The 23,227-nt window shown below is 34.1% G+C and overlaps 1 long non-coding RNA gene across 1 annotated transcript; it reads left to right on the forward strand.

Annotated features, from left to right (window-relative positions):
• The first annotated feature begins 4,420 nt into the window (after positions 1 to 4,420).
• On the forward strand, positions 4,421 to 14,190 carry LOC109144586. Its single transcript, XR_002045444.3, has 3 exons — positions 4,421 to 4,630; positions 7,160 to 7,336; positions 10,928 to 14,190. It is a non-coding gene; the product is annotated as an uncharacterized LOC109144586 (long non-coding RNA).
• Positions 14,191 to 23,227: the final 9,037 nt, after the last annotated feature.

The raw sequence follows: 23,227 nt of genomic DNA on the forward strand, positions 1-23,227 counted from the left end.
ATAATGAAAGGAATTGTAAGAATTGAAGTCTCCTTGTATGACTCTTGGAATGATGGCTCTTTCAATAATTTCTTTAGGACTGGTGCAAAATATTAATTTTCACAACTCTCAGGCAGGTCCAGTTTGTATGGAACAGGTGACAAAGCCAGAGGAACATTACACATTCAGCAGTCTTGTAAAGTGCAATGTCTTAGCTTACACATGCATTTGCAGGGATACTCAATATTTTTTCAGTATATTTTGTGGAAGACTCCAGATATTTCTAAAATCAGTGATGATCCATATTAGTGTACATATTTTGGAAGTGTGTAGCATTTTGATGTCTACTATTATGTCCTTAAAATTTTTCCATAGGCTCTCAAAGTTGACAACATCAGTCAGAAAAAATAGTCTTTCCCTCTTTTAGGACTGTCCAAACAACAGATGTCCTCCAAACAGGATGGGATATTGTTTCAGGTATGAGCAAATGTACATATTGTAAATTAGCATTCAAGGGAAAACACTAATATTTCTCTACAAAAACATCCTCTCTCCTTTTGCCAGGCAGAGTGTCCCAAGAGTTCTTTCTTTTACTTGCAGTATAGATCAAGAGCTGGTCTCATATCACAGATGCCAACCAAGTTTCATGTAGCATTTGGTTCTGTAGAACAACTCCCAAGTGTTTTGAAGGACTATTCCCAAACCTGTCAAACCCTTGCATTTCTTGCATAGATGTTCTGAATCCATACTGCTTCAGTCTCAAAGGCTAAATAAAGTAGCTTCTGTGAAGCCAGAATTCACTTATTAAAATTAATGTTACAAAGACATCTTGGTAACACATGTTTTATGTTTTAGACTGGGCAGCACAAGAATATGCTTTTAAGCATTCTTCAAATTGCTGTCTCAGGTTGTTTTGACTGATGTGTAGCATACTTGTTCTTGGTTGAGGTGATTTCATTCACTGAAGCTCAATTTTCTCTGCTGGTTGCTATCAAACTTTTATTTACTGTGATAATATAAAGGTGCATAAGTTTACTCACTTAAAATACAGTATCATGCACTATGAATTAGTTAAAGCTACTTTCCCCCTTACCTTGTATGTCCTAAACCAGTAGGAAAATAAGACCAATAGTGACTAAAATTGTAGTGATGTTTGTCATACTTTTAAAAATACACGAAAGAGTGCTGACAAGCACAAGACTTTACTAAGAAGTAGCAAATTTTACTATGTAAGCCACAGTAACATTTATGTCACTACTTTACTGCATTATGATTACAGTATTTAAAGATTACCAAATAATATTTTTAAGTCCTAGGATCATTTAATACAGATGCCTTGTAGGGAACATTTTGCTTTTTCCTTGCCACTGAGATAATGGAGCTCATGCAGGTACTTGTGCTGCCTACACATACATAGTTTATTTAGTAAGTTTAAGAAACCTTATCAGTCATTTTGTTTCTAAACATTGTTCAAATATATGACATAGATAAAGATTGATGGCTCAAAACATTTGATTTGATTCTTGCTTTTACATAGGCATTCTGAGCACCAATGTACAGAAAAGTGAGCTGGAGAGTTAGACAGCACTTGCTTGAGAGTTGTATTCTAGAGCTACAAAAAGTTTCCTCTGTTTGATAAGGCCACAAGTTTTTCCATGGCAAAGTCAACAAGCTCATATTACAGGTAGAGCATTTAAAGTCAAAGTGGGTTTCAGGAGGATCACATGGCCTTGGAGAAATAACTTAGAATGTTCTGCTCTAGTTTTCCATCTTCAGAATGAAGGGAAGAAATTGACTTAATTTCTTTCATCCTTATCAGTATTCTGGGGTAGAGAATGTATTTGATTAATATTTGTGAAAAAAAACCCCACAGTATTTTTTTTCTTGGCTGTATCCCACCAAGGCTATGATCTTTTAATTACTAGTCAAGGAAAAAAAAAGTATAAAGCCACTCATTTTTCAAAATAACAAGTTAAAACTGCTGTTGCAAACACTAGTTAAAAATATGCTACAATTTGCACTAATGTTTCTGTCTGAAAGGTCAGTCATTAGAAAGGAAACTCTTGAAAGGCATAGCAAACCATGCAATTCACAAGTAATTAACAGTAACAGTGATGTAGATATGACTCCCTATAATAAATACAGATATAATGCGAAAAAGAGTTTTGAAAGACAATAAAAAAGATTAAACCAAACAGGGATATAAATAAAGAGCATGTAAAGAGAGATACCACAATTAACAGATTTTGATGCCATTATGTTTGTGTGTCTGAAAACATAAATTGTTTCAAAAATGGAGGAAGTGGCATGATTTAAGCACTTCTGAAGCAGAAAACTCATTTAGCTATTTTATGAGGTAAAGACACTTACTGTAAATCAATTCCACACTTGTAGGAGGGCAATATAAATTGCCTTGATAAGATACGACTGATTTAAAATACACTTCTTGAATAGCACTGGCTGAATATAAAGCACCTTATAAAGAGATGTGCTCTGAATTCTGAAACTGGGACTTCATCAACATGTGCAAGTGCTTGAAAACTTTTTACTGGTGAGACCAAGAAAGAGAAAAAGTGAAGCATGCTTCTAGAAACTCTTCTACATTACTGTTCATTGGAAAAAGCTGAAGAAAGTAATTTCAAATAAACCTTAAACCATTGAAAAAATCCTTCAGTATGGTGTCTTATTGTATTATACCTCTTTCCAGCATATATGTATCCAAAACAGACAGTAGTAAATTATAAATATACTCATCAGGACGACTTGCTCTGAACCTGAATATAAAAGTACTGTGGAAATGGAACAAACCACGTCGTGTATTTTGTACCACTGTGATGGCAACTTCATTCATGAATGTGTCACATAAGCAGATGAGCAATGTGACCCCCAAAGGAGCAAACAAGGATGGGTGTTGTGGCATATAGGAAGTGTCCAAGGAACCAAAAGCAGCAAGACAGAGAAGAAGATAAAGATGAAGGACAAATGGGCAGGAAATGCTGCTGAAAGCAGAGGATGACTGGCATCAAAAAAAGAATAAAAGATACAGGAAGCAAATGGCATTTCTTTTGATAGTATCGAACACCAGATATCAGCAAGGAAACTCAGGGAAGACAATCCCACCTAAGTTTTGACTTCTTCCACCAAGGAGCTGTAAAGAAAACTCAAACTTGGCAAAGAACCACCGAAGACCCCAGCCATCAGTGATAACCATATGGCCCCATGGTGGTGTGTCCTCACAGCTAATTTAAAATTTAACTGCTAAAGACAAAAAATTTTGTTCAGATCATGATGATGACTAATAACGTATAGAGTGTCAACTAGCAAGAAAAATGTTGGTAAAAAATTAATTTAATAAAATTTTACAGTTTAAAATATAGTTTTGCCAGTCTTCAAAACATTCCCATGACAGATATTTCAAATTCTCTAGTATATATGTGTATATATATCCAGATACAACACATGCAAATAAATGTCTTCCGTATAGGAACAATTTCATTTTTAACTCTTTTTGGTTATTTGATTTTGCTTTTGTGGATTTGGGGTTTTTCCCTTACATGAGATACATATCTTTGATAAAAGCTGTCAGAGTTAAATATTTGTTGCTCTTTTCAGATGAAATACAGCAATATGAAGGCTAAGTGAGATCTGATAGAGCAATAAAGTTTGTTTATATCTCAAAGTAGAATTATCTTTCAGTCTCCCTCTTGATTGACAAGAGTGTTTTTGGTTTTGTACTCTGATGATTGAATTTTGCCCTCAGTCATAGCTACAAAATTCATGTACTTTAATTGACTTTGGTAGAACTACACTCATTTATCTCATCTAAAATACTGGCTTATCTTTTCTGATAAGAACAATAGGCTATACTGTTAGACTTCTAAACACTCATCAGTGTCTGCTGTAGAAATAATTTCAGATATAGACTCTCAAGCATTAGTAGAATATTGAAGCTTCAACAAGTCTCAAAAAAACAGGTTTATTAGCTAAAATATCATATAAATATAGAAATGACATTCCAGTTCATTGTATAGTAATGAAGATAATAGAATAAAACTGCTGAAGAAAACAGTAAGACTAGATTTAATGAGATGTGTAACAGCAAAAAGGGAGGAAATAGATCATAAACACTTTTTAAAACAAACAAATATTTTGTAAAATGTGTATTCAATACTTTTGTATGGACTTGCTGAAAGGACACACTGGCTTCATTAAATAGTTGTTATCTATACTATGTACGACGACGAATAAACAGATATGATTAAGAGAAAGTTAATGTGCCCTTAAATGATAAAGAGAGGAGCCCAATAGTTAAGAACTCTGAGCATATTTTCTCCCCCTTTCCAAGCTATTTAAGTACCTGTCCATCCCTACCCTCTTCACAGAGGAATGGCTCTTTATAATTAGGTGAGATATTTCAGGCCTGTTTCTGTCTGTTTCTTCAGGTTTCACAAAAGGCCTGAGTGTGCCACACAGAATCAGCAGCTATATCTCCATTGCAAGATTTATAGAGAATGAGAACATACTACTTGTGCCATGTCTTCCTTCTGACTAAATATGATGCGACAGTACAAAACTTTTCCTATATTCTCTTGTCAGTTCTGATTTGGGATACTGCTGGAAATGAGAAAGTACAGACCTGGATAAAAATGAGGTAATAGCCAAGAATATTCAAAAAACTTGTTGGAAAAGTGTAGTTCGAATTAGGTTTGAATTTCTGGAACGAGAAACAGACTTGTATTATGTTCTATGTGTAACTGGTGATGAACCCTGAGAAGCAAAGTGATGAGAGCACTACAAATGCTACAAAACAGTCATATTATAACTATACTTTAATGAAAAAAAGGATGGGATGGATCTAGGTTTTGTTTTGGTGTAAACTCACTGTGAAAAATTGCTTGTATTTGACACCCATGTAAACTGATTAATGCATTCCAAACAGCCATTTTATGGAAAAATTTGTTATTGAAAACACAGGATGTTCCTCCTACATAGTAAATCAAAAATTACAGCATTTATATTGGAAACAATTACAAAAAATAATTTAAAAAAATATCAAGGGTGAGCATGTTTTTCAAGGACCAGCTATGAAAAAACAGACAAACACCTTTTATCAATGGAGTCCTGAATCACCTTACTTTGCTTTTATTATGCAACAGATAGACTCTGAATTTTGGGACATTTTATTTACTGTAACAGTTAAAACTCAAATTTAAAAGGGGTATCTATTAGCTTTAGAAACGCAGTATTCGTATGTACAAACCACATACAAAACCTCTTGTATTTTGTGCTTTATGTTCATAATTTCATTTCTCAATGTTGGTTTTAAAAATTCTCCCTGGATTATCTGCTTTTGATAATTTTGCTTGATGTCCCATGAGAAAATCAACTACACAAGGCTTCTGCTCCCCTCCCTGAACCCACTTCCTTCTGCCATAGGGCAAACTTTGAACTGCGAAGCACCAATTGTGTTTGATCCCCTATGAAAATAAATTGATCTGCTCAACTGCACTCTTCACAAAAAAAATCTCCTAAAAAACTTATTGAAAAGAGAGTCATCTATTAAGCTAAAATGAGAAAGAATAACTGGATATATCTCTTTATAGAGCTCTGCAGGTCATCTGGTTCATCTTGTATCTGATTTGTACTGTTTGACTGCTTATGACAAGAACACATTTTCCTTTTTATACTGTATAGCACCAAGCACTTTACAAAAACAAACTCAAAGATTACTCTAAAGTCCATCTTTTGGAAGAAGCAAGGAAATGCTGCCAATAAATATGCAACCAATCATAGGATTATATTCCGATTATTAGTATTGGTTGAGACAGAAGATAAAACAGGAAAATAATTTGAATAGTATTCTTATCATGGCTTGCCAAAATTAGATTTTACTCATAACTGAAAAGATCCTTGCACTTCTTGGTATGGTAACAAGGAATTAAGAATCTCTTTAAATTTCTTCTGAGGCATGAATGTGAAATCATCCTATAAAGAAATAACTTACTTTACTAGGTTTGTTTAATTTTGGTTTTGGTTTGTTGTTTTGTTGGGGTTTTTTTTCCAAATTTGATGAATTCAGCATATCCAAGATTTTCTTTGACCTTTTATAAAAGAAATTAACTTTAAAACATATTGAAAAATCTATGTAACAATAATTTCAGGATTTTTTCCTCAAAATTTGATTTTTTAATATGAGCCAAAATTGAAAATCAAGATATCAGCAGCAGATTGATTAACCTGAATATATATATTCTAGAGAATGAGATATCTGAAATCTAAAATTACCCATCTAGAAATCAACTGGAGGATTAAACCAAATTAACAATCTATCATCACTCAGTTCCTGTATGGAACTGGCAGAATAAATGAATCATCATAGCTGTAACTTATTTTGTGTAACCTGGGTTTAGTCCATAGACTGAAAAAAATTATTCTATTAGGTCTCTACAAAAGCCTGTGGAATGTCTCCTTAAAAAAAAAAAAAAAAAAAAAAAAAAAAAAAAAAAAAGGAGATGGCAAAATCAGATGAAAGTAAGAAAAAGAAATCCTTTCACAGTGGTCTTGAAAACTAGAACACAGGATTCAGACAACTAATCAAAAGATTTTTGAAATTACTCTATCGTAAGTGTATATTCATCAGCATATAATAAAAGACTCAAAGATAAACTTTTTCCTATTTATTTGATGGCAGATAAGGTATTGTATCTGTGTAGTCTATCTATCTACTTTTCAAAATTATTATATGGGGTAAAGATTTTGAAACATGTATTTTCATAACATCTTCTCTAGTCTATGGCATGTCTTATTTTAGCTTGTCTTTTTGATTGTATTTTTGATCATGCAATGTGTGCTGAGTAGAATTTCAATGAATCCTCTTTTTCTGAGCCACTTCCATTTCAATTACTATTTTTCAATACCTGATGCCTAGTGTTGAATCTTGATTTATTCAATAAATTCTCAAAGAGTTTAAAACAGAAACACAATATGACCGCTGGTATTTTTTTAGGATCTCTATTTAATGACTTTTTAGCTGAAGTATCTTTAAGTCTTTTTAGTATGTAATAAGAAGTAAATCTCCACTGGTGTAAAGTATCTCTCTCATATTAAAATAAAGCTAATGAGAAGACAGAACTTGCCTGGTTGTTTTCTAATCCCATACTTTATGATGTGTTGATGGCAGTGCATGCTGGGGCACCTCTGAACTGGGCAAGTGCCAGAACAGGGAAGCAGATATAGAAGAGCTTGCAAGAGACATTTTTGATACATCATTGGTGACAGAAGGCCATTGGGAATGGGGAAGAGCAGATCCTGGCTCATAAGGCAAAAAAGAAACATAAAGCAAAACCTGCAGAACCCGGTAAGAGCAAAAATAGAGAACTAAATAACAAGAAAGCAGATCACAAACTTCTTGGATAACAACCCTAAGTTTCAAATCTGCGACTGAATTTAATTTTTTAATGCCTGTCTTGATGCAAAATTTGATGCTTCATGTTTTATTGATGCTGTTTCCTATTTTCTCTTTTCACATGAGAAAATACTGAAGGAGCCTTTAAGATATGTTATAAAGGGAAACTCGCACAGTATTTGTCACCATTTCAGAAGAAAAGAAACAAAGGCCAGGAAAAAATACAAAAGTTCTGACTTTTATTTTCTAATGTGTGATGTTTCAATTTAATTCAGTTTTATTTTTCTATTTTTTCTTGTTTTGTGTACATCCCAAGGGGCAAAACATGTGTCTCTATTGTGTTTTGTTAGGAAACTTCCTTGAGGGAACGTTCAATATTTTCTCATTCACAAGAAAATTACTAAACACAGTATAAAAAACAGTTGAATGTTTAAGAAAAGAAGCACAAAATGGCTGAAAAGTATTGAAAAACCAAATAAGGAAAATTTAAAACAATACTTCTGTTGGTTTTGCAAATAAATAACCCCATTTTACTCATAGAAAACACTGTAATAGAATCATGGAATCCTTAAGGCTGGAAAAGACCTTGAGTTCAGCTGCTAAATCAGCAGCTCCATGTCCACCAATAAACCATGTCCCTAACACTTATGTCTGTACCAGTGGCAGCAGAATTTGTCTTCTTTTCCCACAAAGATGACCTGAGCTATGATGTGTGTTTTCTATAAACTACCCTGGGGTCAACAAGAGATGTCACAGACAAGCACTTCTTTGATACCCAGGTTGGCCACAAATGGTGTGGCTTCTCCCCAGTAAAGGAGCTGTATCTTTGCAAACTAGAAGATACAGACAGAAACTTCTTTAAGCAGTATTTCTAACTAAAATGCCTACCAGCTTGATTCTGCTTTCAGAGTTGTCTCCCTTTGACCACATCTCAATTCCACCAAGAAATTAGGGAGGGACTTATGGAAGATCCCTCTGGAGTTTCCTTTCCCCAGAACATGTGCTCTGGGTTTTACTGTGAAGAAGTCTGATCCTATAGTAAAATTTTTTATGTTAATTCTACAACACTGCCCCTTTGGTGGGCTTTGCCATGAATATTTTAAAATTAGATTGATCTGAGGTAATATTTTTGTTGCTAACAGAAGTACAGAACTCACCAAGGTACAGAACCAAGGCCAGGTTAAATGGTTGCTCTGAGGAACCTGGTCTAGGGGAAAGTGTCTCTGCCCATGGCAGGGAGCTTGGAACTGGATGTTCTTTTAGGTCCATTCTAACCCAAACAATACTATGATTCTATAAATGTAATCACAGTTAAGGTTTAGTGTGGCAACATCCAAGCTCTTCACCCTCTCAAAGGATCCTTCTCGTTACAATTTATGGAAAGGGTATCAAGAGAGACTGAGTGTTCATAACCCATACTAAATGTTAACATTTTTGGACCATCCCTTTCTCCCTCTTCTCAACCAAAATGTTGTAGTCTGTAATTAAGTACATTCTCACCTGGTCTAATTTTGGCTAGGATAGAGTTAATTTTCTTCATGGCAGCTAACAACCTCTTAAGATAGAATCCCTCTTTCAGAAACAGCAGAGTTCCATATTCCTGTCAGGTCTGGAGAGGTTCTCCTGCCAGTGATATTGCAAAACAGGCAGGTTTGGAGACCAGGTTTGCATTTTATGGTAGGCACCAGTTTGAAGCCTGCATTCCTCCTTCACAAATAGAAAATATCCCCTGAGCATGCTCTACTTTTTATACCATCCATTATTAATATAAATCAGGATATCCTAATTTCTCTGGAGAGAAGCAGGAAAGAAGGACCTTGGAGAACAGCCAGAACTGCCCTGTCTGTCAGTGTATGCCAGACACTGATTCAAAATCACTTGCAGACATCCAAAGCCCCGTGGGCAGCAGGGCAGAGAGGGGATTCTGCCCCTCTGCCCCGCTCTGCTGAGACCCCACCTGCAGTGCTGCATCCAGCTCTGGGGTCCCAGCACAGGAAGGACAGGGACCTGTTGGAGCCAGCCCAGAGGAGGCACCAAGGTGATCAGAGGGCTGGAGCAGCTCTGCCATGAGGAAAGAGTGGGATAACTGGGATTGTTCAGCCTGGGAAAGAGAAGGCTTCGGGGTGACCTAATTGGGGCCTTCCAGTACCTGAAGGAAGCCCACAGGAAAGATGGAGAGAGACTACGAGGATCTGGAGTGACAGGACAAGGGGGAATGGCTTCAAACTGAATGAGAGTAGGTTTAGATCATATTATCAGGGAAAAATTCTTGACTGTGAGGGTGGTAGGGCACTGGAATTGGGAGGGCAGAGAAGCTGTGGCTGCCCCACCCCTGGATAGGCCTCTGAGCGATGTGGTCTAGTGGAAGGTGTCGCTGCCCATGGCAGGGGGATTGGAACGAGATGATCTTTAAGATCCCTTCCAGCCCCGGTAGTTCTACGATTCCACGGCTTCATGATTTTCAATAAACTGCTGATAATACACATAATGCACATCTGCTTCCCAGTTGATTTTTTCACTGTGTAGCCCAAGCTCACCAAAGAGGTGATCTCTGCAATCAACAGGATGACAGATCTGGGAAACAGATAGTGTTAAAAATCCTGAACTGGGAGCAATTAGAGTCTGGAAGCTAGGCAGAATTAATCCTTCTGTGAAATTCTTTAAAGCAGATTATCTTATGATGTATCTAAGCAAGTTAATCCAACAAAATAATGGGGAACATAAAAAGTAGAGTGAGAAAAGGGAAAGTGTGTGAAAGGTTCAAAGCGAAGATGCATCAAGGAAATTGAAGACATATTTCTAATTATCTATTTACTGTTACTTTTTATTTTTACAAAACGAAAACTTCTTTCTACCTGGAATCTGTGTCTCTATACTGATATACACTGTTGTCAGGTGAATTAAAGGTTTCATTTTGCATGTCTTACTCTTTGTGGGAAAACAAACTCATTTCGGAAGGAAACAGTAGATGCTGACTTTTTGAAATAATCTAAGCTATCATCTCTAAAAAAATATTCAACAGTTGGTGTGAGATTTATTTGAAAATGAGTGCTAAAAACTTTTACTATAAAATTTGATTTTACTCAAGAGAGAATAAACTTCTTTGAAGTATACCTTTTGCTATCAACGAGCCAGACTATAACATTTTGATTATATGTGGTATATATTAGTACAACATCACGCTGTTAAAATTGAGGTATTAAGACCAGCAAAAAACTCAAGAGAAGGAAAAGGAAAAAGACATTAAGTTATCACTAATTGCTAATGTAAGGCTGTAAGAAGAAAGAGACATATTTTATAAGGGAAAAAAAGGAAAAAATTACATTCATGGAATACTAGAATGCTCAAGATCAGATAAGAATTATTACAATATTTGTTCTGAAGTTTCTCAGTCCCTTCATCTTTCCTAATGAAGATAAGTGTGTGTAGAAAGTAAAAGGCAACGGTGACAGAGTGAACTCTAGGGATTGAATTCAACTGAATTTGCAAAGCTAATCAGAGATGAAAGAGAAACTAAAAACTTTAATGGTTTCTTTCCAACAGATTTCCACAGGCTGGATTGTGTCTACAGGTAGAAGATGAGGGCAGGGAGAAAGAAACAAAGTTCTTACTGACCTTTTTTGAAATGGAGAAACAGGATGATGAGCCAATGAAAGTGGTTTTATCAAGTACAGAAATTAATTGCCACAGACTTGGCAATTCAGTAGTACCTATGTCATACCTAAGTGCTGTCTTTCTGAAGATCATCACAGTTATTTCTCCTCCTGGCCCAACCTCTTCAAGCACCCATCTGTAGTACTGAACTTTTTTTCTAAGGTCCACCTGTTCCTTCTGGCCCATCCTATTCAGACAGGGCTGACTTCAGAAATGGATGCTCACTTGGCTCAGAAATTAGCAAGAAGCCCGTAGGCAAACATCAAAGATTTATCCATTTACTCAGTTTTCAAAGGCTCATTTCATCCCTTTAAAGCTCCCCCCAGGAAAGTCTTTACAACCAGAATGGGTTCCACAATTTTTGCAGTCACCAATTATCAAACACAGACTTATCCTTGCTAAGAAAATAGTAGTATAAGCCCATCAATCAGCATATCTGGCCAGGATTTCGAGATGTACATAATAGTTTAGTTTAGAATGGTACTTTAGTGATCCTAAAAATTTTCAGCAGAAAAAAGCTTTCAAAATGAGAAAAAATTAATTCCAAAGATTTGGAATTAAATTAGTAATTACTGAGATTCATCCAGAGAGCAATAATTCCTATTTTTGCAGGAAGGCAGTTAAAATTGAAGTATAAATTTGAATAATAGCATTGGCACGGACACAATAGATGAAACCAAAACAAAAACAGATTAAAGAATGACTTTTTTTATTGAGTGGAAGGGGTTTTTTATGGAGGTTGTTGGCTCTTGTGATTTCTAAGCGTGAGAGTTGTGGAGAAAATCCTTACTTTATTTTATATTGTAATTTCCAACATGATGTTATATTTCCTGTAGCTTGGAAAACATGTTTTTTTTCCTGATTTTTATATTCATTCCTGTGAATGAAGAATGCCTCTTTTTCCTGCTTCTGGATTTTACAAATAGAAGAACTTGGGGAATTTTATCCTCTCCTTTTGTTTTCATTGCAATTCAATTAAAAATCTTCCTGTACTTTTCTGTTAGCCTCTTATACAAAGTGAATTCAGCTTACCCACTGTTTTTACCAATATTTATGTTTATTTTATAAAGTAGACTTTTTATTCTTTAGAAGCTAAGACATGATGCTCTAGAACTTTTCCTGTTGTTAATGTCATATATAAATATATATATATATATGTATACATATACATATATATCTATGTCTTTATTTTTCTTTTTTTTTTCCTTTTCTTTTTTTTTTTGAGGCTATGACATTTGTTTTTGAGGCTATGACAAATGTTCCTGAAGGGCAAATGAACAATGCATCCTGCTATATTATTTTTCATCTTCTATGATATTTTTTAGATTACATCTCACTTTGATCCAAATAACAGGCAATATGGAGTGGACACATCTGAAAAATTAAAAAATTCAATTTTTTGTGCATCATAGCGCATCATTCAGACAAGGAAAACATATACTAACAAATGGTGACCACAACAGGACTTTTAAGCTTACCACAGAAAAAGTTTAAAATACCAGCAGCTAATTGGAATTAATTTCAGACATTGATTATCTTCCAATAAATTTAAAAAAAAAAAAATCTTACATCAATTCCCATCCATGACAAAAATGAATAAATAAAAATAAATTACTGCATTGAGCTAAAAGTGCAACCATTTTAGGGGAGCATATTTACTATCTGCTAAAATGGAGAGCTATGTGTTTTTCAAATCAGCTGGAACAGCTTAGCTATATTTCTTAAGGCTGCTGTAGATTTTGTGCTGGAAACCTTCTATCTTGATAAATGGTTTGTTTATCTACTTGCATATTTGGCATCATACACAGTCATTGCCTAAATAGATGGTGATACTAAATCCTCTCTCCTGACTTCAATCAAACATTGCACTTCACCATAACAGACTGAATAATCTTTTGCTACCTTGCCATATAAATATAGGAAATCTGATGAGATTTGCTTAAGTGAAAAAAAAGAAAAAGAAACACACCTTTTCTGAGCATCCCAGTAGTTTTTGCTCCAACAGTTACAGAGCTTGGAAGCACATACTCTCCGTGGTGAAACCACTTGTGCAGATACTAAGAGCACATTACCTGCCTGATGGTGACCAACTTCTGTTTCTCCCAAAGAAAAATCCACCCAATGAAAACATTTCAGGAGAAATTAAGTGTTGTCAAGCGGTAATGAGTTCCCTGACATCTGAGGAGTTTACCATGATGCAGATGATCTTTTTATAGTTCTTCCATTGGTGGTAATAAAGCTATTAGATAATAAAAAAACCCACATGTTGTGTAATTCAGATTTGAAAACCCAAAACTTGACTGCACCAGACACCAAAGCTGCTTAGCTGCTGCACTGAGGGTTAACTTAGATTTCCTATAAATTTAGTTTCTAAAATAAAAAAAAACTCCTCTATTTGGCTCTTACTGCAAGTGTTTAAACACTGTCAAGGTCTCTTGTCATAGTATTCATGACTGATTTATTCCCTTTCTATAAATCAGCCAAGAGAAAAGTTTTATGTTCAAACAGAACAAAGAAAGCCCCACAATAATCTTCTGTTCTTCCACTCCACTCTGCAAGAATAAATTTGGAAAACATAAGTGAAAAAGAAAAGACAGAAGGAAAAACAATAAAAAAGAGGAGTGAATAATATGTGAAAGTCTCACAGTTACATTTATAGACTGTGAGCCCTTGGTACAGGAGATGTTATTTGCTCTGGGTTTATTTACACTTAATACAATAGTTCATGATTAGAGCACAAAAACACTACTATCACCAAAGAACAAAACAACAAAATAACAAGTGTTCAGGGAGAGCAACAGATAGGAATGAATGTCAGAAGAGACCATTAAATCAAGTGGTAAATTCATTCAAGCCACCAGTCGTTGATATGAAATCTTACACAAATACTAGGAACATATTCAGTATAAAGCAATTTTTTCTTAATTTACTAGAGAAAGACAGCTATTCAAAGAAAAAGCATGTGGATATAAGCAAGAATTTATTTTGTTTAGTGGCAAAAAGTGAAATCAAAAATCCTTGTCGAGTCCTAACTGTTGCTCAAATATGTACACAATTTTCAAATGTAACCTTATGTGATTGGAATATATATTTTAAGTGGTATTTAAGATAAACTACTTCTGTAAAATAAAATAAACATGTTTTTTTTATCCTATAAAATAATGGTTTTTTCTAGACTTAAAATTATTTTTACGAGATTTTTGTATCTATTATCTCATGCAACTCTTATATTGCTAAGAATAATCTCTAAATCTTCTTGCATTTAGACTAAATTACATCATTTTTTGAAAAGTTGATTTTATGTATCTCTTTGGACAATTAAGATTGCTAAAAGATTGGAGGTTGGCATTTTGTTGTTTGTTGTGTTTTTTTTGGTGGTTTTGGGTTTTTTTCATTTTTCCTGTAGGACAAACTTACTTATATGTCCCAACAGGAACTTGGCCCATTTGTGGAGAGCATGGAATAACTTATGTGTGTGCACTGTATGTCTTTGTTTTTATTAGAACTTAGTCTGTCACTCCTTTCATTTGTTGTTTCTACCAAAATGAAGAAATATAACTGCACATCCCATTTTTCCCCACAATGACCTTCCATTTGCCTAGGAAAACGTCAGTTTGAATTCTGTCCTTTGGTTGGGTTTATGTCTTATTCTGTCCTGGCATTTTCTGGAAATATAAATATTAATATTGAAAATGGATACATTAAATTGCAATCATAGTTAGGCTAGAACACAGAATAAAATCACACAGTATTTCACTGCAAACAATGGAGAATAAACTACACTCCAAAACCACAATGCTAATCAGGGAAACAGTTGTTGACTACTCCATATAAAAACAAAAATCCCATTTCCCTATTTCCATTTTATTTCACTTGAAATTGTTTTCTATAATCAGTCCAAACTCATAAATAGTTATCCTTTTAATAATGGATCTTTCATGAATAAATAAATATTTCAAAGATAAATAACTATGTTTACAATGACAACTCAGTCTACTGAATGAAACATTAGTTGTCACTTATTCATCCATCATCAACATCAAAATTTTTTATTTGTTCCTTGCCTCTTCTGCTAGTATAAAAAATTATTTTTAGTCATCTGGCTGCTTTAATGACAAATTCCTCTGAAAACTGCCATTTATAATCAAATGAGTCTCCTTTATGCTTGAAACGTTGGCTATGAAAATGTAGAGTTCGTTGTTGTTATAATAGAGACCAAAAGTAAAATTCAAGCTTTGCACTTACAGCAAGTATTTTAAACATGTTTTGATCCAATTAAAATGATCAAAATAGCCTTCCACCTCTTTTCTCAGAAAAGATTACTTCACATCTGAAACCAAATAAATATTTTATTATATTGAAGTAGATTGCAGCAAACCACTGCTACCACATATTAGGAAATAAATAGAGAATAATTTTCCCCAAGATGAAAAATTCTGTAAAAACACATTAAAGTATTGTGTAAGTAAGTATGTGTAAAAAGAAATTATAAAGGCAAAACATTGTAGATATATGAATAATGATTGAAACACTAAACAATTAGACTTTTTAGGTAAGTTAATTAGTCTTTTTAGGTAAGTAAACTTTTTCATATTAGTCAGAAACACTTTAAGAACTCAGACTACAGAGCAATGAAAATCACAGCACTCTAGTTCTAGGTACAAATGAGGAGATCTAAAGAAATTTTAGGGGAAAAATAGGTCATTTTAGCTGACAATGCTCTGAAAGCCTTTTCCCTAATGAGAAACAAAAGAATGAGAGATGGAAAAAAAATGTTTCCATTGCTGATTTTTAGCCCACGAGTAAAGACTTCCAAATGATTTACATGTTCTTGACAATTTGCTCTTCTGAGTTTATTTTCTCAGGCTATCATATTCAATCTCTTAAGAATTTCAGGGAAAGCTGCTTCAATTTTAGTTTCAGAATAATCTAGTATTCCAATCTTAAGATGCATTTATTTTGAAAATGTTTCTAAAATGTATTTGTTATGATTATTCTCTCTCTTCAGTGACCAAGTAGTTTTACTAAGAAATCATGGTGCAATAATGAACAGACTTCAGAGACTGAGTAAAACAGTTTAAGATTCTCTACATGTCACCAAAGAAAGTCTGGTTGCAAATACATGAGGTAGCCACTTCATTGGCTCTTATTTTGTATATGCTTTTAATCACATGAGAAGGGAGAATAAAATAAACTGTTAAAATGTAATCTATTCCAGTGCCGGCACACTCTTCTGATACATTTAATCTTCCTCAGTTTCCATGATTTTGACTAGAGGAGGATCTGATAAATTCCATCTGAATGCTTTGATTGGATTTTTTGTAATATTTGTGCCTGAGTATAGAACTCAAGAACAAATTCCAAACCCCTCTCCAGTTATGCTAATTTTTGGAACAAGTTAGAAGAACTTGATTCCCTCTTACAGTTAAGCTGACAGTATGTGAAATGAAGACTTTGTTCCTGCAGAATGTGGTGCAGAAAATAAATTTGTTTTAAATTATTATTGTGAAATCCAATAAAAATCCGCATTGTGAACTAGAAATACATTTTTCTTCATTTTTTGTTTCTTCATTCCCTATTTTTACAACCTATTGCCAGCACTCCATCCTTGAGGTCCTTTCCAACCTGGTAGTCTATGATTACAAGATTCCATTATTATTTTTATATTATTTAATTGCTCTACACCATTTTAGAGAGTAGACAGATAAAACAGTAATTTCCTATGCTAATTGAAGTTCAATTTACTTTGAACCACCTCTAGTAGGCTGTTCTATTTTTACTTTCAATATTACTATAACTCTCTCACAAATTAACAATTTTGAAAAAAACAAAATGATAATTTAGAATGTTTTTAGGTGACTTATACTTTCTTACATGAACAACAGCTTCTTATGGAAAACAGTCCCAACTGGCAGAAAAACACAATTTGTTTTGCTAAAGGAACTGAGAGCAATTTGAGTGTATGTGCCTTGGTAAATACCATGAAGAAGCATAATTACATCTGGTCTTGAATACTTTCATAATGGCAATACAAATCCTGTCACATTAACTAAGTCCTAAATTTTGATGACTCCCTAAAGTGAAGATTAAAAATGTCATATTCTTAATATATCATGAAGCATTGCACAGATTTGCATTGCTACAGGGTTTTGAAATAACCTGAGAAAAATTAATCAGAAAATTGGCTCATCCCTCCTATCAACATAAGATTATAAATCACAGAATACTTTGTCAAATTCTTTAATGCACTTATTGCACATATTTGTTTAGAAGAAGTTGCCTTGATTCCTAACATATGGAGCTGCAGTACTGAAGCTTCACAGTTTAATGCTAACTGAAGAATACCATGCTAACCTAATATCCCTCATCTGCAGATATTTTCAGTGTATTTTTGAGATCATGGATGAATTAACATTAGAAGTCAGATATCAGTAGAGAATAATTCTTTAGATACACAAATTTTTGAAATATTTGTTTAAAAGCTGCATGCTAATACCTGCTGTGCTGAGCTCCAAGGCCTTACAAAACAAAACATCTGTACATTAATTAAATGATGTGTACAGAAAGCATCTCTTGGAATATCGGAGGAAAACAGAATGCTTTAAGTCATAGTTTAAATCAAAAAAATTGAACCTGAAATGGTGCCAAGAGTAAATTAAAATCTTTGATGACCAAATATTTAAATAACTTCATCTAATTTGGAAAACAAATCCTGAGTTCAATTCAGCTATTCAGTTCTCTCTATCATCTTAGATGAATTTAAGCTTCCAAAACACTCCAAAAAGTTTGTGAATAACATTTTTTCAAAACACATAATTTGATCAGATAGCAATCTGAGCAAATAAGAACTTACAGTAATGTTCTCTACCTACTCTATGCCCAAATAACTATACAACAACTTCTTATTAAATAATTTACTAACTGAAATTCTCTCCATTGCTATCATATTAGTGAATGATTAGTTTAAATAATGATGGGCCAATTCAGGTGAATTTGTGCCTATTTAGCTATGATTTGACTTTCAAGACTCTCCAATTTAGAGCACAATGGAAACACCACAAGAACCTCTGTCTTACATAAGGTCTGGTATCTCCTTCCTCAGGGTAAGTGTGGGTGCAATATTTTAAGAGGAATTGCATGACAAACATTGAGCTGATTGATTTTGGTTTGAATGGCAATACTATGCCTGAATGATCCCTTCTCACATAATTGATTTGACTTCAGTCAGAACTTTCAGAACTATGATTTTCACATTTTTTTTAGCAATATGTCAAAACTAAAATCATAGCCAGAAAGGGCTGAGACAGCAGAAACTGTAGTGATTTTGAGGTCTCAGTTAAATATGAATAGTCAAAATAGCTTGTTTCAGATATTTTGAAGACCAGTATGTATTTGATTGAGAAGTCCAAGCAGAAAATGATTCTTTTAAAGCTCCCAGGCCATACATGATCACACAGGTATTTTGATAAACAAGTGCAGATTATACACATTTCTGTCAAAACTTGTACATCTTCTTAGTATTGCACACACTCCAAAGTTTACAATATGTGCAGCATCCATAAGGTATGAAAGATGAATGTTCTTCTTATACATATGTCTGAAAATACCAGTAAAAAAGTGCATCTAAAACTTGTTTCTGGTTGCTTCAGAGCAAGCAACAACATTTTGCTGCAGTATATTATTCCTATGCCTGCTTGTCTCTTGGTTGTCTGTAAAATGAACTGCAGCGAACTTTAAAATGAAAAATATTGGATTTTACTTGCTGTCCTTTCTATTTTTTCTTGTTCCTTTATGGCCTTAGAATGTTCCTGTGCCTAAATGAAAATGGATCTGTTTTTGAAGATTTTGCTGACTTTATTGTAGGCTTGACAGGTGTAGAAGTCAACCCAGACAGCTCAGATCTGGGATATGCTCCTTCTATTTTACTTTCAGTATTATGAAAGTCCCCATGTTTCCTTTAAATTTTCCAACACTAAATTTATAGGTATATGGAATTCTCTTGCTGGAAAAAACATACCAACAAAAACCAAGCAATCAACCAGCCAATCAACCAAATGAAGAAAAGCGTATTTCAGCCTCACATTCCATTTTTATTACAACCATGAAATTAAAAGATTATTTTTTTCAGACACAAAGGTGGCATTTAACTGAGAAAATCTATCATCTTATGTTTGTTCTGGGAAGATGTTTTTTAAATTGTAAATTAATGGGCTGGACCTATAGTCCTATGAATACTATCACCATCACCATCAATCACTACTATTCTTATAAACTGTTCTAAGATTTCAATTTTTGCTTTCAGTTTTTAATGAGTTTATAGTTTTCAAGTGGAAGATAAAATTAAATTAAATAATTTTTAATATTAAAAAAAGAAAAAAAACCCAAATCCTTTGTTACGAGAAAAAATTCATATTTAAAATCCTCAGAGGAAATATTACATCAAGCTAGCAATTACATCTGGAAACTTAGTTAAAGTTTTGCTAGAAAGCTCATGAAATATCTGATACAGGAAACAGTGAGAATGCTTCCACTGTAAATCTGTCTTTTATTCTGACAAAATATATGAGAGCCTGTAAATCTGTAGAAGACCTTAGTAACTTCTCAGTCTTCCACATGAAGCTCGCTGATGTTATTTGATTAAAACTTGTCCTGTTTGAGCACATCTTTGCTCACTGCACACGGTGTCACCACCAGTTACTATATCTAACATCCAGTTGGGAGTCAAAGGCTACTTTTTTCCTTCAAAATTTGTGAGAGCTTTTCTTCCTCTAACTCTTTGTCAAATATAATTCCTAGTGATTTTGTACTCACATCCTTCCTCTGTGGATTCACCACAGAGGTTCTAAGTTAACTTTCCATCCATACAGTTATGAATCCATTCCATTTTATCAACTTTCCTGTTTAGTTGCATGCTTCTTGCTTTTTGTTTTCACACCCAAATCCCTTTCAGTGCTACCTCTCCCATGCATCTGCCCATCTCTCATCACATTTTCTTCCAGCACTAAATTCCACCCCACCGAGATTTTTCTGGTTATTTCTTACTTATTTAGACATCTCAGTACTTTCTTGCCTATTTTTGTATGATTATCTAGGCTCTTCAACAAATCCAAATTTCAGCTGTCTTCTTTTTTTCACCAGTTGTCAACAGATAGAGGAGGGAGGAGCTAGAACATCTGTCGTGTTTCTCTGTGAGACAACATTTTATTTAAAGGTGTTTTTATGTTTGTTCTTTGCATATCAAATCCAGCACTGAGGAAATGGATGGGTGCAACAGCTTCAGAACTATTTCTGCCCACAGTATTCAGGGGCAACTCAGTGATCCCAGAAGTTCATTGGTTGCTTACATAATTTTGTAAAAGAAATAAGTATTGTTACATTGTCTGTGTTGGTTTTGTTGGGTTTTTTTGAGTAGTAAGAGAATTTAAACCCAGAAATAAGTTAAAAAAAAATTCTCCTCTTTTTTTCTTGTACACTGTAAATTTTTCAGTCTTTCTTTGAACATTGAAGGGTTAAGTAATACATATGTGCTGTTTATTTTCTTGCAATATATTCTATAAGAATTTGCTTTACTTAATACAGGCAATTTAGTACATAATGATGTTGAGATTTTAATCCACAACCGCCCTCTGCTTATTATAGAGAAGCTTTAGCATGAAAGACATTACAAATGCAAGTGGATAAATGGAATTACAAGAAAAAAGTGAGTCCAATTGTTTATATGGATTGTGTCTGAAATAATGCTATTTATTCAACAGAACTGGTGAACATAGAACAGATGTGTAAATAGAAATTAACTTACTGTTTAAAATTTAAGATGGGTTTTGTCACTTGTTAGCCAGTAAGCAGAAAACAATAACAAAATGACTGAAATCAGTCATTCAAAGTCAGAATGCTGTGATTTTTACATCAGTTTGGTATTTCAGAGCTGGCATAACTTATAACTGGTTTACACTGATGAAATTTACACTAAAAATGGACATAATATATTGATGACTTAAATTCCTCATACCCAGTTTGAAAAGTTAAAACTGTTATTATTTATTTGCACAGCAATGTTGTTCTCATGATGTTGAGGTCTATAAATATTCTCCTGCATCATTCTATACTACTTCCTTATCCAATTTTTTTTCCTGCCACAGAGATCTGATGAAAAATCAAGTCTTTTAAATGGGTGACAACACTTTAAATTTGATTTTAAAAGCTAGACTGGTACATTCAGCTACTACTGTCAAAGGAAAGCTACACTACAAGCACAACAGCACTAATGGCTGGTTTCATGTTTAACAATATCCTCAACAGCAACAAAAGGCACTCTACCAGAGCTTTTATTGCATTTAAAAATAAATACTAAGAATGTGTATTTTTTTCTGTTTTTCCTCAGAAAAATAAAGAAAGTATACCTTTATTCTGCTTGGGATTTAAAAAAAAAAGGAAAAAAGAAAACTGTGGATCACTGAGTATGATTTTTAACAAATGGAGACTATTTTGCTAGCTCTATCCATTTCACAACAGCTTAAGGCAATGTGTACTCAAAGAGCGACTTCTTCACCAGCATGAAATGAATGAAAAAAAGGGAAGCAATCTCTGGAGCCAGAGTGAAAGCATATCAAAGAATAGCTTACTGAAGATAAGCGGGGTTGAAAATTCAGTTTAGTTGGTCAAAAGATTCAAAGAAACAACTCTTAGGCCTACTGAGCTTTCAAACAGAATTGAAGAAGGATCAATAGGAAATTTTTTAGGCAGAAAACAAGTATCCAAAACAGAGAGAAAACTTGAAAGGCCAGGAAATAGCCAAAGCATGAGAATGGAAGTTCAAAGCAGTAGAAAATTAAAGCCAACTTAATACTTGATCCTGGCAAACACTGAGCATCTGCAACTTTCAGTAGGCCAAGTCTGCAAGTTTGTTTAGAGATTGCAAATCTGATGCCTGAGTGCAAATTCTAGCAAGATCTAAATGCTTTAAAAGGCAAAAATCTCTTAAACTCTCCAGTCACCATTAACTTTTTCTGCCCGACATGTCAATGTGATTTTTATATTATTTGCTATCTTATCCAGATGAAATAAAACAAGAAGTAAATCACCTCCTCCCCCCAAAAAACCTAACCCTCCATGCTGTCTCTGGGAGCCCTCTGCAGGAACAGAATTGTTATTAGAGGACGAAAAGTGTAAGATCTTACAACCTTGGTTCTGCCATTAAACTTTCATCAATAGCAAGCCATAATATCCATCTCTGTGCTTTTATCTTACATGAAGCTATGACAGCTCTCAACATTGTTCGTGTAGCAGCAGCACATACTACTTTTTTTTCATCTTTAATTATCCTTCCAGTTACATCAAATATGAACTCTCTCAGTCACTCCACAGGACAAGTTATACTTACTACTGTGCTACAATATGCACCTCAAGCAAATTTCTGAGCTCAATCATATTCTTTGTCTGGCAGATCACATTTTTTATTCGGTGAGGGAAATTAAAGAAGTGACATAAAGAGTAAAGCCGAGTACCCAACTCCATTGCTAAACACAGTCAGTGTACCTGTCTATATTACTTGAAATAGTACTTTTAAAAATAAAGATATCCTTTGGGTTTTAAGTTTAACAAAAAGGAAAGGTCGCAAACTCTTTTTGTTCTGATCACTTTTGCAGTTTGGGAAATGGGAGTACCTACCTGCTGAAATTAAGGTCCTTTCCTTCATAACAACTTTATATATAGAGGGTTTGCTTCATGATTTATTAAATATGAAATGACTTTAAAAGCCTGCAAAATTTTTTGAATCCAAGAAAGACAGAAAGGAGCACAAGTGGAGAAAGGAAGTGGTTCTCCATCAAAATTAAATAAGGTCATTTGTTCCATGGGGAAGTATTCAGTGGCATTCTTCACTATCTCACCCATAAAGCAGCTGAGACACCATTGGGAAAAAGTCTGAGCTATAAAATCTAGAATGTTTCTTTTATTTTTATTTTTATTTGTTATTTTATTACAGTGCTTTGCACAAGATTAAGCAATCCTTTTTGAGACAATTGCCCGGACTCCCTCACATTAGCACCAACCCGATCTACGGTGACCTGTGAGAGGATGATCTGAGGTCAGCAGAGCTTAGGCTCACATCAGTAGTACTGCTGCATGGCAACACAATAGTAGTTACTGTATAAACCTTACTATATACATTCACAAAGTAGGATGATTTAA

The sequence above is a fragment of the Corvus cornix genome, chromosome 1 (assembly GCF_000738735.6).
Source record: "Corvus cornix cornix isolate S_Up_H32 chromosome 1, ASM73873v5, whole genome shotgun sequence".
Lineage (NCBI taxonomy): Eukaryota > Metazoa > Chordata > Aves > Passeriformes > Corvidae > Corvus > Corvus cornix.